A 14,879-nucleotide genomic window follows, 5' to 3' on the forward strand; every position below is an offset into this window, starting at 1 on the left:
ACATCAAATGATTTTCCTGAATAAACCATGGCATCAAACATCTTGCCTTGGTATAGCCAAAATGAAGGATTTGAACACACCGTGTATTCCTGTATTCTTACTCTTTGAGAATTGGCAGCACTTTACACACTTCAGTGGGGACACACTAGATTCCGTGATATGTAATAGTTCTTGTAATTCATCAGGCCTCAATTGGAAGGGATGGTTGGTTTGGCTGACAGACACAAATATTTACCAATCTAGATTCCTGGATAACACCGTAGGGTTTACGATCAGTAGGTCTGAACAGCAATATGTACAAACAGAACACTTGGATGGTGATGTCATATATTGTTGAGGAGTTGTGCCTAGATTGGCTAAAAATCTCAACACTTTCCCAGGTGAAGCAACACTTGTCCCTTCTTTCTGATGTCATGAATCTCAGGTAGTTTTTATTAGGGCTCTGGAACGAATGTCAAAAGCACTTTTTGTACAGAATATACAGTGAGCTGTGGAAGATTTCTCAACAGGAAACTGTTGAGAGATTGCACAAGAGTGACAGGGTTTATTTAGAAAAGGCTTTGGCTGGGGTCGACAACGGTACGACCACATTATCATCCAGAATGTATTCACCGGGCAACATAGTGTCTTCTGCAAAGCCATAATACAGCAAGACATGTCTATTTTATAGGCCTGGGCGTCAAATTCCGTTCCGCTCGCAGAAATTGCGATAATTTGACATTTTCACATTCCGCGGACAGCGCAAAAATGTCAACATTTCCGCAATCTGCATTGTACAGGAAATTTTTTTCTTGCTCGCGCTGTAAAAATACATTCTTGCGCGCGCGTTCGCCTTACCTCGATCCCCACGTTCGCCGACAAGTTTTCCTGATCCAGTCGCGTTCTTCACAAGATGTTGGATTGTTGGTAGCCATTTTGTGCTACCTCGCGAGAGTTGGCGCCCGCGATCACGTAATTCGTCTCACGATCACGTCATTCGTCTCGCGAACATGCACCGCGATTGTATGAGATCTCGAATACATCATTCTCCACCGTGAGCGAGAGCATGAGGACGCGGACACGTCATATCGAACGCGACAAGGAGCAAGAGAACCCGAACACGTCATTCTCCACTGCGAGTGAGAGCGTGAGGAAGCGAACACGTCATATCCAACGCGACAGGGAGCGAGAGAACGTGATCACGTCATTTTGGACACGCCGGCGGAAGTAACGTGAAGCTCGAGAACTCGAACATGTAAAATTTTAGAATATCAGCTCTAGCAGCACAAAACCTTCTGCAAATGATGATTTGGATGAAAAAAACTCCTCAGATTGACATTTGGCTGTCATTTTTGGTGCAAGGAGTCCATTTATAAAAAGGTGGGGAGAGGGAGGACGTGCCACAATATCTCCAACTTCCAGTTCCTGTCCAGCAGGCACCTCCCAGTGCTTTGTCCATCTCCTGCTCATTCTGCCTTTGGACTTTGAGCTGGAAAGATCACTCTTTTTGTCTGCTGCATCATTGCAATTGGATTTGAGGATTTTTGAATTGGATATCTTACAAGTAAGTGGTTGTTGTTGTGTCTGTTTGATTGGGGGCATTGCAGTTGTTGCAACTACAATTTAATTTTGGTATCTATTATTCCTTTTTTTTTAAAATGTTGTGGGTAGTAGTAGTCAGTAGTAGGCCTGAGCTAGTCATGGCCTCATGGGTGTGTGCATGATGAAGCAACTGTTCCTTTGGTGTTTTTTGAATGTACATCATCTTCAAGCATCATTTAGGGCCTGGATGGCATTCGATTGAATTGGGAAATGTGTAAGCATGGGCGAATTCGCAATCCGCGAATTTGCGAATTCGCAATCCGCAAAATTCGCGAATTCGTGCGAATTTGCGGATTTTAACATTTTTGCGTGTTTGCGGGGCGCTTTGCGTGTTCGCGGGCGTTTTGGCATGGTCGCGGGGCGCTTTGCGTGTTCACGGGTTTTTTTTTGGGCGAGACCGTGATGCGCCCTCTGGTTCATCACTGCCACCCTCTCGTTTTTTATGCCCTTCTGCCCTCTGCCCAACTCGTTTTTGTGCTCTTCTGCCCTCTGCCCAACTCGTTTTTGTGTTCTTCTGCCCTCTGCCCCACTCGTTTCTGCCCTCTGTCCCACTCGTTTTTGTGCCCTTCTGCCATCTGCCCCGCTCGTTTCTGCCCTCTGTCCCACTCGTTTTTGTGCTCTTTTGCCCTCTGCCCAACTCGTTTTTGTGGTCTTCTGCCCTCTGCCCCACTCGTTTGTGTGCCCTTCTGCCCTCTGCCCCACTCGTTTTTTGTCCCCTTCTGCCCTCTGTACCACTTAGAATGGAGCCGGCAAGCTGCCAGCGCCATTCTAAAATAGCTACAAAGTCAGCTTCAACAGGAAGCACTAATAGATAAAGTAAAGCAGGTGCTCGAGTTGAAGGTCAAATTAAGTTACACAATCATTAATCACCCCAAGTTTGGGGTGATTAATGATTGTGTAACTGAATTTGAGCTTCAACTCGAGCACCTGCTTTACTTTATCTATTAGTGCTTCCTGTTGAAGCTGACTTTTGTAACTATTTTAGAATGGCTCTGGCAGCTTGCTGGCAGCTTGCCGGCGCCATTCTAAAATAGTTACAAAAGTCAGCTTCAACTTTTGACCCAATCCGTTCCGCTCGCGGATTTTGCGGGGAATTCGCGAATCTCGCGGATCGTGAATTTGCCGAAAATCCGCAAAATCCGTGAGCGGAATGGATTTTCCGCCCATACTTAGAAATGTGTTTTTTTGGGGTGGGCTTTCTGTTGTTGGGCCTGGGCTTTTGGCTGGTGGCCATTTAGAAGCCTAGGCCTGCATGCTTGTCTGGCCTTGTCTGACAACAGGCCTGCTTTCATCCAGTAGGCTCAGAGACAGGTAGGCACCGCTTTATTAATCAAGTGTTTCTGTGTGGTCTGTTGAATTTTTAGACATCATTTAGAATAGAATAGAATAGAATAGAAGAGACATTCCTAAAGCGCATGGCTACCCATGGGCATCCCAGCGCTAGGAGTGAAAGATGCTTCTGAAACCTATGTGCAAAAAAGCCAAGTTTTCAACAGTCTGTGAAAGATCAGGTGGTTAGTTTCCTTCCACAGCTGAAGGGGAAGAGCGTTCCAAAGCTTGGCTGGCATTATAAGAGAAAAGCCGACCACCGCTTGTGGCTCTTTTGATCCTTGGTACAAAGGCCAGGTGCAGTTCGTCCGAACGTATAGGCCTGTTGGCTTGGTAAGATTTGACCAAAAAGGAGAGGATCTTAGGTCCGTTCCCTCCAAGCAGTATGTGAGTAATGCAGAGTGCTTTAAAATGGACTCTCTCTCGCATGGGTAGCCAGTGTAAAGCTTTCAAGGCAGGTTTTGCTGACTGTCGATGGGGAGTTCCCATAAGGATTCTGGCCTCACAGTTCTGATTCATTTGAAGTTTAACAAGTACCGCCTCTGGGGCGCCCAAGTAAAGTACATTACTGAAGTCCAGGCATGATAAAATGAGTGCCTGGACTGCCAGTTTCTTGGCTTGGAAGGAGAGCAGAGGGAGTACTTTACGTAGCATTCTAGGCATGCTAAAACAAGTAGCGACTACCTTCCTGGTTTGGACTTTAAGGGTGAGATCTGAGTCCAGCCAGAACCCCAGACTCTTCATATGTGATTTGGGAATGGGTGCGGGTCCCATTACCTTTGGCCACATTTCAGCTGGTCTGCATAGTGAGGGGTTACCAAGGCGCATAAGCTCTGTCTTTTCTCCGTTCAGCTTTAAATAGGAATAATTCATCCATCTGGCCACCTCTTCAAGACAAGTACAGAGGCAGAGTGTAGATGGGTCAGGATGGTTGAGCGAAACCACTAGCTGAGTATCATCAGCATAGGTTACGATGTTCACTCCATAAGGCCAAATGATCTCTGCCAGTGGGGCCATATAGTCATTGAAAAGCGTTGGGCTCAACGAAGAGCCCTGTGGGACTCCACAGAAAAGAGGCCAAGGCTTAGAAATGGTTTCACCCTCGAATACCTGGAAGGATCACCCCTCCAGGAATGACCTTAACCAGGATAAAGCTGTTCCGGACACACCCAGATTCCTGAGACGGTCAATCAAGATACGGTGATTCACCGTATCGAAGGCCGCGCTCAAGTCCAATAGGATCACGGCCGATGATCCTCCTGAATCGAGAATTTTCCTAGATTCTTCCAGGACGGCTAAAAGAGCTGTCTCCGTGCCAATACCTGACGGAATCCCGTTTGAGTGGGGTGAAGAAGATGGTTGGATTATAGATAAGTAGAAAGAGCAGTATTTACATATTTCTCTAAGATCTTACTGATTCCCGGGAGGAGGGAAATTGGACGTTAGTTGGCTAAACAGTCAGGGTCTAAAGTGGGTTTCTTCAGAAGAGCTCGAACCATAGCTTTTTTCCAGGAGGAGGGGACGACACCGGATAAGATAGAAGAATTAACCAGGTCTATTATGACTGGGCCAACCATCTCTGTTACTTGTTTAAGAATCCTAAGTGGGGCAGGGTCCTTAGGTGAGACACTTTTTACTCGGCCGACAGTCGCTAACAGACAGTTATAGTCCATTACAGGGAAGGCTGTTAAGCCCATTTCCTTGTCCTCTGTATCAGGCTTGTCATAGTAGATAAGGTTGGGATCTTCAGCGGGGGAGAAGGATCCATAAATATTCTTAATTTTGTTATGGAAAAATTCCGCCATTCCATTACAGCGTAAGTCTGAACTAACAGGAGCGTCAGGGAGAGACGGGGCGTTCATTACATTTATGGCATGGATGGCATTGGATTGAGTTGGTAAGTGTGTTTTTTTGGGGTGGGCTTTCTGATGTTGGACCTGGCCATGTGGCAGGTGGCCATTTTGAAGCCTAGGCCTGCAAGCTTGTCTGGCCTTGTCTGCCAACACGGGCCTGCTTTCATCCAGTAGGCTCAGAGCAGGTAGCCACAGCTTTATTAATCAAGTGTTTCTGTGTGGTCTGTTGAATTTTTAGACATCATTTAGGGCATGGATGGCATTGGATTGAGTTGGGAAATGTGTTTTTTTGTGGGGTGGGGTTTCTGTTGCTGGGCCTGGCCATGTGGCTTGTGGCCATATTGAAGCCTAGGCCTACAAGCTGGTCTGGCCTTGTCTGCCAACAGGCCTGCTTACATCCAGTAGGCTCAGAGAGGAAGCCACAGCTTTATTAATCAAGTGTTTCTGTGTGGTCTGTTAAATATTTGACATCATTTAGGGCATGGATGGCATTGGATTGAGTTGGGAAGTGTGTTTCTTTGGGGTGGGCGTTCTGATGTTGGGCCTGGCCATGTGGCTGGTGGCTATTTTGAAGCCTAGGCCTGCAAGCTTGTCTGGCCTTGTCTGCCAACAGGCATGCATCCATCCAGTAGGCTGAGAGCAGGTAGCCACAGCTTTATTAATCAAGTGTTTCTGTGTGGTCTGTTGAATTTGTAGACATCATTTTTGGCATGGATGGCACTGGATTGAGTTGGGAAGTTTTTTTTTTGGGGGGGGCTTTATGATGTTGGGCCTGGCCATGTGTCTGGTGGCCATTTTGAAGCCTAGGCCTGCAAGCTTGTCTGGCCTTGTCTGCCAACAGGCCTGCTTTGTTTCATCCAGTAGGCTCAGAGCAGGTAGCCACAGCTTTATTAACCAAGTGTTTCTGTGTGGTCTGTTGAATTTAGACATCATTTAGGGCATGGATGGCATTGGATTGAGATGGGAAGTGTGTTTTTTTTTGGTGAGGGCTTTCTGATGTTGGGCGTCTTAAAGACATGCCTTTGTTGTGTGTGTCTGGTGTGTGTTGGTGTGCTATGCATGCACCCTGCAGACCTTTTTGGGGCCTGTGAATTTTCATATTTGCATTTTGTTGCATTAAAAAGGCAGAGTAGTGTGCTTTAGCATGCATTCTTTGCCTGGCTTTTATAGGCCTTTTGTCAGCTCTTGGTGTTTCCGAGGCACCCTGCTTGTTGTTTGTGATTTGTGAATGTCCTTGTGCCTGGTGGCCTTCTTTTGTGTCCATCCACCCCCTTTGCCAGCAGCAGCTCCATGAATGATGTGATGCTCAAATTATTTAATGGCAAATAATATGGTCCACCCCACTTTGATTACATTTTTATTTTGGTGGTTCTTATTCTCTTTCATATCCTTCCTGAGAGTGTAGTGTGTGTACACAGTAGTATAACATAGCCCTTGTTCACAAAGTCTAAGAAATGGCTAGACTATATCTTTTGTTTGCACTAGTACAGTAGTAAATAACTGAACCACAACAACAAATGCAACATTTCACTGATGTTCTTCTCCTGGCTTATTTGATTTTAGGTGCACAAAAACCCAGAGGAGGAGGTGTCATCATCATCATCAATTCATCATCTCATCACCCGTTGTACTGCCAGCCTGACAGAAGTCCTGCTGCACATCACGTCCACGTGTGACCACAACTTGTTGTGCATCTGCATCCTGCCTGACATCTGAAGAAGATGGCCCCAAAGAAAGGTACCAGGTCCAGTACCAAAAAAGTTGCTGGTGAGAATAAGGAACAGAAAAAGGAAGTGCCATTAACCACGACTAGTGTGCCGGCCACTGTTTTTTTTGGGAACAAAAAAGTTACGCCTGCAGCAGCGCTGTCCAGGAACCAAGCTGGTAGCAACACCTCCGCACCAGCGGTCCAACCCCACCAACCTAGGCCCAAGCCCTTGAGTGTCACAGAGGTAGTCAGTCTACTAACGAGCAGCGATGTTGAAATGTCATTATCGCAAAGTGGTACACAATCAACGCAGGCGGAAACTCAGCAGATAAGTGTGCAGCCACAACAAGAACAGCAGCAGCTGCAACAAGAACAGCAGCAGCAGCCACAACAAGAACAGCAGCAGCAGCAACAAGAACAGCAGCCACAACAAGAACAGCAGCGTCTGCAAAAAAAGCCCACAATAGTAGTTGTTGCTCCTGATGTAGGGGTATTTCAGGAAATCGAGCTTCCTTCATACAAAGTGGAGCAAACCACTGTTTTGGAAGATCTATTATCTTCCAGACCACCAGCAAGGAAAAGGAGGCTGAGTCCATCATTTTCTTCTTCAAGCCATGCTTCTAATGATCGTGATGCCACTTGGCAGCCACCAGCACAGTCTTAGAGTGATGCACGCCACAAGACAATGCTTCTGAAAAGGAAGGTGTTATAATTAAATACCGAAGAGTCGTGATCAAAGCCAGTTTGTGGATTTATTGTAGTTTAGCTGGACCATCGGAGCAGGGCAACTGTAGCTACAGAGTAAGGCTGGCAACTGACACAAAGAGAACATTCAATAAAGAATGCAGTAACACACATTCTGAATGATAAGATTCTTAAACAACCCCAAGCTACTACATGGGTCTTCATTTATAATAAATAAGACTCTAAAACAAACCCAGATTACTACATGGGTCTTCCTTTACATACTAACAAAAAGGAAACTTAACATAATCAATAAAACAAAAAAAAATGACATATTGTCCAAATAGGAAGAAACAAACACAACTAAAATTGAAAAATGAATAAAAAGCATACATCACTTCCTGTATCTAAAATGTAAGAAAAGTATACATCACTTCCTGTATGTAAGAGGAATACGTACAACACGCATGCTGCGCCTCAATTTGTCATTATCTATACAAGACTTTGAACTATCAGAATGAGCACCATTATTCACAAGAGTTGAGTGAATAAGGTTTGAACTTATTGGTTGGGCACCATAACTCACAGGAAATGAATGAGATGATTTTTTTATCACCCGAGATTTATTCCACCATTGACCATTGCTGAGTTTTACAGCATTACCTTTCACATCAATCAATCAATCAATCAGGGTATTTGTATAGCGCGCTACTCACCCGGAGGGTCTCAAGGCGCTTGGGGGCGGTCCGCTACTGCTCAAACAGCCAGGTCTTGAGTGGCTTCCTGAAGGAGAGGTGGTCCTGGGTCAGACGGAGGTTGATTGGGAGGGAGTTCCAAGTCTTGGCTGCCAGGTAGGAGAAGGATCTTCCTCCCATGGCGGCTCTTCGGATGGGTGGAACGGCGGCGAGGGCGTGGCTGGTTGATTGTAGCTGGCGGGTGGGAGCGTAGAAGGTCAGGCGGTTGTTGAGGTACCTGGGGCCCAGGTCGTGGAGGGGCTTGTGTGCGTGGGTGAGGAGTCGGAACGTGATTCTCTTGCTGACGGGGAGCCAGTGCAGGTCTCTCAGGTGTCCGGATGTAGCTGTGTCGGGGGATGTCCAGGATGAGTCGTGCGGAGGCGTTCTGGATGCGTTGGAGTCTTTTCTGTAGTTTGGCTGTGGTTCCGGTGTAGAGGGTGTTTCTGTAGTCCAGTCGGCTGGTGACGAGTGCCTGGGTGACCGTCTTCCTGGTTTCTGTGGGGATCCATCGGAAGATCTCTTGGAGCATGTGAAGGATGTTGAAGCATGACGATGAGACGGCGTTGACTTGTCTGGTCATCGAGAGGGAGGAGTCCAGGATGAAGCCCAGGTTGCGTGCGTGGTCCGTTGGTTTGGGTTCGTTGCCCAGGGCAGGGGGCCACCAGGAGTCGTCCCAGGCAGAGGGTGATGATCCAAGGATGAGGACTTCCGTCTTGTCTGAGTTCAGCTTCAGGCGGCTGTTCATCCTCCACTCGGCTACGTCTTTCATCCCTTTGTGTAGGTTGGTTCTGGCGGTGGCTGGGTCGTTGGTGAGGGAGAGGATTAGCTGGGTGTCGTCGGCATAGGAGATGATGTTGAGGTTGTGTTGGTGTGCGATGGCTGCGAGGGGGCTCATGTAGACGTTGAAGAGGGTGGGGCTGAGTGATGAGCCTTGTGGTACGCCGCAGATGACTTTGGTGGCCTTGGATCTGAACGGGGGAGGCGGACTCTCTGGGTTCTTCCGGCGAGGAATGAGATGATCCACTCTAGTGCCTTCTCTGGATTCCGATGTTGCTGAGGCGCTGCACTAGGATGCGGTGGCAGACAGTATCAAATGCTGCGATGAGGTCCAGGAGGATGAGGGCCGCTGTTTCCCCGTTGTCGAGCAGGGCTCGGATGTCGTCAGTGGCTGCGATGAGGGCGGTCTCGGTGCTGTGGTTGGCTCGGAAGCCGGACTGCGAGTGGTCGAGGGATCCGTTCGTCTTGAGGAAGGCGGCAAGCTGTCTGTTGACGGTCTTCTCGATGACTTTGGCAGGGAAAGGGAGGAGCGAGATGGGGCGGTAGTTCTTGAGGTCGGTGGGGTCTGCTGATGGTTTCTTCAGGAGGGCGCTGAGTTCGGCATGCTTCCAGCTCTCCGGGAAGGTGGCGGTGTTGAAGGAGCAGTTGATGATGTCCCGGTGTTGGCGTGCGATGACGGAGTCAGCCTTGTTGAAGACGTGGTGGGGGCATGGGTCGGTTGGTGATCCGGAGTGGATGGTGCTCATCGTGCGGATGGTGTCCTCGGTGCTGACCGGGGTCCAGGCTCAGAGGGTGGTGGTGGGGGGCGTCGGTTCGGTGGTTGGGTGCGAGGTCTGTGCGCCGAAGCTGTTGTGTATGTCGGTGATCTTGCTGTGGAAGAACAAGGCGAGTGAGTCGCAGAGGTCTTGTGAGGGAGTGATGTTGTTGTTTCCGGCGCTGGGGTTGGAGAGCTCTTTGACGATGCTGAAGAGTTCCTTGCTGTTGTGTGCATTGTTGTCTAGTCGTTCCTTGAATGCTGTCTTCTTGGTGGTGTGGATCAGCTGGTGGTGTTTGCAGGAGGCGTGCTTGAGGGCGGCCATGTTGTCTGTAGTCGGGTCTTTGCGCCAGGCTTTCTCGAGGGTACGGCAGTTTTTCTTGGAGTTCTTGAGGTCGTCGTTGAACCAGGAGGCTTTCTTGCTGCCGGGCCTGCTGGGATGATTTTTCAGAGGTGCGAGGGCGTCAGCGCAGTTGGTGATCCACTGTGCGAGGTTGTTGACTGCTTGGTTGGGGTCCGTTGAGCTGGCGGGAGGGTTCTGGCTCAGTGATGTGGTGAGCTGGTCGGTGGTGATCTTGTTCCAGCTTCTGCAGGGGGCCTGTTGCGGGAGGTGGTGAGTCGTGGTTCTTCTGAAGCTGAAGTGGACGCAGCTGTGGTCTGTCCAGTGGAGTCCGGTGGCGTGGCTGAAGGAGATGTACTTGCTGGAGGAGAAGACTGGGTCAAGCGTGTGTCCGGCGTAGTGGGTGGGGGTGTTCACCAGTTGCTTGAGTCCGAGGTTTGCGAGGTTGTCCAGCAGGGTGGTGGTGTTGCTGTCATTGTTGTTCTCCAGGTGGAAGTTGAGGTCCCCTAGGAGGATGTAGTCAGAGGAGGCGAGGGCGTGCGGGCTGATGAAGTCTGCGATGTCTTTGCTGAATTGTGTGCGGGGTCCTGGGGGTCTGTAGATGAGGTGCCTCTGAGTGTGGTCTTGGGGTCGGTGTGTACCTGGAAGTGAAGATGTTTGGCGGCTGTGAGGGTGTCGTCGGAGTTGGTCGTGATGCGGATGGTGTTCTTGTGGACGATGGTGATGCCTCCTCCTGTCTGGTCGGCGCGGTCCCTCCGGGTGATCTTGTATCCGTCTGGGATGGCGATGTCGGGCGCTGAGGAGGCGTTCATCCATGTTTCCGTGAGGAAGGCGACGTCTGGAGATGTGGTGTCGAGCAGGTTCCAGAGTTCCACGGCGTGTCTGTGGACGAAGCGGGCGTTGAGCAGGATGCACTTCAGGTGGTTGCTGCTGGTGCTCGGTTTGGCGGGTGCGGTACAGGTCCGGATGCAGGAAAATTTGCAGGATTGGCAGGAGAAGGGTCCGTGGGTGCGTCTTGGGGTGGCTCGGTAGCATCCGGGGGTCCGGCCGGTGTTGAGTGCGTTGAGTGTGGTGGCGTCGTAAGTCCGGCGGGTGAACTGGCAGCTGCGGGGGCCAGGGGTTCTGGCGCTGGGCGCGGTCCAGGCGCAGACGGGCGCAGACAGGCTTGCCTTTGGCGCGCCTTCGGCGCACAATCGGCGCACCCGCTGCGCATACGCGCGGCGACCTCCATAAATGGCGAAGTAGGAGGGAAGAGCAGCTGGGAGGCGGGAGCGGGGTGGCCAATGGGCGGGCTATAGAAGAGAAAAGGGGCGGGCTGCAGGGGAGCAGCGGCGGGGAGCGGGGAGGGGGAGAAAAGGCGGGAAGGACACTAGGACGGCGAAAATACAGGGCACAGGAAGGCACAACAAAACCAAATCAGGGGCAAAAGGACGGCGAAAATGCAGGGCACAGGAAGGCACAACAAAAACAAAATCAGGGGCACAAGGACGGCGAAAATGCAGGGCACAGGAAGGCACAACAAAAACAAAATCAGGGGCACAAGGACGGCCAAAATGCAGGGCACAGGAAGGCACACTAAAATACAAAATCAGGGGCACAGGCAAGGGAAAATAAAACACAGACAGGCAAGAGCCGGCAGAACAGCAATCCAGGCACACGGCTGTGTGAGGCAGCAGCGGAGGGGTCAGGGGTCCCGGCACTCACGGAGGGAGCTGCGCGGTGTGTGGAGCGACCGGCCCTGTAGGTCACATCCAAGACCTTAGATGGAGAACCAACTTTGGAAAGACCTTTTAGAACATGAACCGGTTTCTTGACACACACTACATCACCTGGCTTAACATAATTTCTTTCACACGCATTCTGTCATCAAAGTACAATTTTTGTTTATTCTGAACCGACTCAACCTGATTTCTAACACTCTCATCAGTCCACACATTCCCTTTCACCCACTTAGACATCCACGCAGGACACAATAAAGTTGCAGCTTTGCGTCCTCGAAGTAATTCATAAGGTGACGCACCTGTAGTTGAATGAGGCGTGGTACGGTAAAACCACAGCATACTCCTCACTGAATTGGCAACTATGCATTTATTAGACAACGCCCATTGGATACATTCACCTAACACCCTATTCATACGCTCAACCAAACCATTGGTTTGAGGGTGATAAACTGAGCTCTTTAAGTGTTTTATACTACAACCTTTGAGAAAAGTTTCAAACTCCAAGCTAGTAAATTGTGTTCCGTTGTCTGTAAGCAAAAACTCAGGATATACCTCTTTTAAAAACACATCATTAGGAAAATCAATAACCGTCCTGGAAGTGACCTCCTTCACAAATTTTATTTCTGGCTACTTCGAATAATAGTCCATGAGGACCAATCCAAATCTTGACGAAGAATCCAACGCCTGAAAAGGACCAACAATGTCCAACCCTAACTTAACCCATGGGGCTGAAGGCAACACAATGGTAGTCAGTGGAGAAGTGCGTAACTTAGTAATCTTATCACAACTGGACCAAATAACACATGATTTTACATACTCATCAACAAAACTATCCATAGAAGGCCACCAAAAAGAAGAACGCACTCTTTTTTTAGTTACAATTGCTCCTAAATGTCCATCATGAGAATTCTTGACCAAATCTGCCCTTAATGTAATCGGAGGAAATAACTTGTCGCCCCTAAGCAACAACCCATCTTCAATTGTTAACTCATCTGCGACCTGCAAGAAAGTTTTGAATTCAAAAGATAAGTTCCTTTCTTTAGGCCAGCCACTTTCTACAAATTTCATCACCTTAGCTAATGAACAATCATCTGCAAGAGTCTTGCGCCACACCTCTTCTGACACTGCACACAAATGAGGAACATATACAGCTGCAACAATAAAATCTTCTTTATCTTTTTCCTTAAGATCTGGTTCAAGTTCAACTATTGCAAAAAACACAGTTGATGGACAGAATGTAGAACAATGTCATACATTCACCCCAGTACAAGGATCTGGGCCTAAATCCATCGTTTTTTTGCACTCCACACCACCCTGGGTTAGACACTGGCTATATGCAAATCAGCTCTGACCCTGTGCCTCATGGGAACAGTCCAGTCCGAACTACCAAGCCATGTCTTTCCCAGACCGGAATCAAGCATCCAAGGACCGGTTTCTGGCTATCAGCCTTCATCAGCCTGGATAGCTTGACTCCAGTGGTGTGGAGAGCCTGGGACTCACGTCTGAGCATACCCAGCCCACTCGGGGTGAAAATTGCAAAAAACACAGTTGATGGACAGAATGTAGAACAATGTCATACATTCACCCCAGTACAAGGATCTGGGCCTAAATCCATCGTTTTTTTGCACTCCACACCACCCTGGGTTAGACACTGGCTATATGCAAATCAGCTCTGACCCTGTGCCTCATGGGAACAGTCCAGTCCGAACTACCAAGCCATGTCTTTCCCAGACCGGAATCAAGCATCCAAGGACCGGTTTCTGGCTATCAGCCTTCATCAGCCTGGATAGCTTGACTCCAGTGGTGTGGAGAGCCTGGGACTCACGTCTGAGCATACCCAGCCAACTCGGGGTGAAAATTGCAAAAAACACAGTTGATGGACAGAATGTAGAACAATGTCATACATTCACCCCAGTACAAGGATCTGGGCCTAAATCCATCGTTTTTTGCACTCCACACCACCCTGGGTTAGACACTGGCTATATGCAAATCAGCTCTGACCCTGTGCCTCATGGGAACAGTCCAGTCCGAACTACCAAGCCATGTCTTTCCCAGACCGGAATCAAGCATCCAAGGACCGGTTTCTGGCTATCAGCCTTCATCAGCCTGGATAGCTTGACTCCAGTGGTGTGGAGAGCCTGGGACTCACGTCTGAGCATACCCAGCCCACTCGGGGTGAAAATTGCAAAAAACACAGTTGATGGACAGAATGTAGAACAATGTCATACATTCACCCCAGTACAAGGATCTGGGCCTAAATCCATCGTTTTTTTGCACTCCACACCACCCTGGGTTAGACACTGGCTATATGCAAATCAGCTCTGACCCTGTGCTTAATGGGAACAGTCCAGTCCGAACTACCAAGCAATGTCTTTCCCAGACCGGAATCAAGCATCCAAGGACCGGTTTCTGGCTATCAGCCTTCATCAGCCTGGATAGCTTGACTCCTGTGGTGTGGAGAGCCTGGGACTCACGTCTGAGCATACCCAGCCCACACGGGGTGAAAATTGCAAAAAACACAGTTGATGGACAGAATGTAGAACAATGTCATACATTCACCCCAGTACAAGGATCTGGGCCTAAATCCATCGTTTTTTTGCACTCCACACCACCCTGGGTTAGAAACTGGCTATATGCAAATCAGCTCTGACCCTGTGCCTCATGGGAACAGTCCAGTCCGAACTACCAAGCCATGTCTTTCCCAGACCGGAATCAAGCATCCAAGGACCGGTTTCTGGCTATCAGCCTTCATCAGCCTGGATAGCTTGACTCCAGTGGTGTGGAGAGCCTGGGACTCACGTCTGAGCATACCCAGCCCACACGGGGTGAAAATTGCAAAAAACACAGTTGATGGACAGAATGTAGAACAATGTCATACATTCACCCCAGTACAAGGATCTGGGCCTAAATCCATTGTTTTTTTGCACTCCACACCACCCTGGGTTAGAAACTGGCTATATGCAAATCAGCTCTGACCCTGTGCCTCATGGGAACAGTCCAGTCCGAACTACCAAGCCATGTCTTTCCCAGACCGGAATCAAGCATCCGAGGGCCGGTTTCTGGCTATCAGCCTTCATCAGCCTGGATACCTTTACTCCAGTGGTGTGGAGAGCCTGGGACTCACGTCTGAGCATACCCAGCCCACTCAGGGTGAAAATTGCAAAAAACACAGTTGATGGACAGAATGTAGAACAATGTCATACATTCACCCCAGTACAAGGATCTGGGCCTAAATCCATCGTTTTTTTGCACTCCACACCACCCTGGGTTAGACACTGACTATATGCAAATCAGCTCTGACCCTGTGCCTCATGGGAACAGTCCAGTCCGAACTACCAAGCCATGTCTTTCCCAGACCGGAATCAAGCATCCAAGGACCGGTTTCTGGCTATCAGCCT

This window comes from Lissotriton helveticus, chromosome 8 (assembly GCF_964261635.1).
Source record: "Lissotriton helveticus chromosome 8, aLisHel1.1, whole genome shotgun sequence".
Taxonomy (NCBI): domain Eukaryota; kingdom Metazoa; phylum Chordata; class Amphibia; order Caudata; family Salamandridae; genus Lissotriton; species Lissotriton helveticus.